Below are 2,308 nucleotides of genomic sequence, written 5' to 3'. Positions count from 1 at the left end.
AAACATGACATTTCTTTTTCAGTAAACTTGCAGTTGACCGAAACTTGGACTTTGACCAACTTACACAACTTGCTCATTTCAAACAGACGATCAAGAAATTGAATCATTACTCTGTAACATATTCCAACTTGATTTCCACTTTGAATGATGATTAAAAATCGTTATTACTGTTTCACAGTTGATTTAAAAATGAGTAGTTCACTTCAACATTTAAAAATGGATTGAACTAAAACAATTTGATTATCCAACATTTGTAAAATAGTAATGATAATGGAAAGTAGTGTTCCTTCACTTGATTAATTCAAGAAAGAAAGTCTCAGGATGGGTCAACCTGTATTTCTGGATTCAAATCAATGAAATGACAGTTTCTGTCCCGTAAGGTCCTTAAGGTCAGGATTTGACCTCAGGCCTAGTTCACTACATATGTCTTTGAGTGAGTGAGTGTGAGAATGAGGCTGGGACTGTGTGATTGTGTCTGTGTATGAATGGGTATTTGTTAGGCCAAGACTCTGACTGCCCCCTCTTTGATACAACTGCGGGTGCTTGGCATCGCGCCCCTATCGCGTGGCCCCCTGGTGGGGTGTGCCCTTGCCTGCCCGCGCGCTTGGGGCCCTTGGTGTCGGGGGCTGGGCGCTTGGGCGTGTGTCGGCTCGGCCTGGTGTCTGCCTGATGGGGCGCGGGTCCTCTGGCCCATTCAGGCCTTGGCCTGGGTGGTGTGAGTCCTCAGTGCCCGGGCCTCGGTGTCCGGGCCTGGACCTGCATCGGTGCGGCGGGTTCCGGCGGGGGCCTATGAGTTTGTCGCTGTTGGCCCCGGTGGGTCACTGTATGTGGTCGCTGGTGGGGATCTTCTGGCTCTCCCCTGTGGTCCGATCTGGGGGGTGGGCGAGTGGTTCGTCCTGTGTGGGTGGCCCTGGGGGCTCCGTGGTCGGGGTCCCTCCTGGGGTCTTGGGCTCTGGTCCCCCCTTTTTTGTCTGCCTCTGGTCTTGGGGGTCGGGTCTCTGCTGCTTCACAGTTACTGTTAAATGTTCTATTAGAGAAGTCTTATACACTTATGCATGCTCACTACCACACACAAAAAGAAGCAGGGATGCTTATGTAGGCTTTATATGTAGATATATAGATATGTATATGAATGTATATTCATGTGTATGTATGTATGTATATAGGCGTAGGTATGGGCATATATATTTATGGAAACTTACTGCAAAGCCATGAATATTTTAAGTTCTTTATACATATGTATTTTGTTGCTGTGTTTTGTCATGTTCTTTGCAGGTGAACAGACAGTGGCCGGGTGTTTTGCCGTGTGCTGTCTTTGTGTATATTTCTTATATTTTGGAGTCTTACTTTGTCTTTTCTTTCTTTCTATCCTATTAAAAAATTAAAAAATTAAAAAATAAATAAAAAAACCTACACTAGATAGTCACTAGACTAAATATTTCATAATAATGGTGTGGAGAGGATGGCTGTAAGGGGAGAAGGGAGGCCATCTAAAAAAAAATAAATGCTTTTTATTAATTCTTCAGTTATTATTATTAGTGTATTGTATTTTTTCTCTTTTTAATTTTACTCCCATTGATTGTTGTTGTTGTTAAGCACTTTGATAACAGGTTCTGTTTTAAATGTGCTCTATAAATAAAGTTGACTTGATTTGACTTGAGTATATAAATGCCTTTAAGGTCGGGATTTTACTTTTTTTCTCTGTTTTCTTGGACCGCTTCACTGGTAGTTATGGTGTCCATGGACCACAGGATAGGTGTTGTTAAGCCCTCCCTTATTTGGTGAGGAGACTGGGTTATTTCGCCGTTGAATATTTTAAATATCTTCGGGTTTTATTTGCCGTTGAGTATTTTAAATATCTCCGGGTTTTATTTGCCATTGAGTATTTTAAATATCTACGGGTTTTATTCGCCATTTAGTATTTTAAATATCTCCAGGTTTTTTTTTGCTGTTGAGTATTATAAATATCTCCGGGTTAATAGCCGTATTAATCTCAAGGTTCGCTGTAGAGTTTATCCGTCTCTGATTTTGTTGTTTATTTTATGAAATGACACCTGTGTTTCAGAGTCAGAGTCAGAGAGTCAGAGTTTCTTTATGGTCATTTGCACCTCATGTGGTACATGTGGTGGAGCGAAATTATGTACGCAGGGTCCCAGTTACATCCAACAATAAAATGTATAAGAAAAACAGTAATAACATCTAAGATATGAACTAAGAAAAACATCAACTAAATATACACTAAGCACTCATAACATAAAACATTGAACATCAGCACAAACATGAACATGAGTCTGTGAGCAGATGTGCA

Source organism: Nematolebias whitei, chromosome 20, assembly GCF_014905685.2.
Source record: "Nematolebias whitei isolate Nwh7 chromosome 20, NemWhi1, whole genome shotgun sequence".
Classification (NCBI taxonomy): Eukaryota; Metazoa; Chordata; class Actinopteri; order Cyprinodontiformes; family Rivulidae; genus Nematolebias; species Nematolebias whitei.
This window is presented reverse-complemented; position numbering follows the sequence as displayed.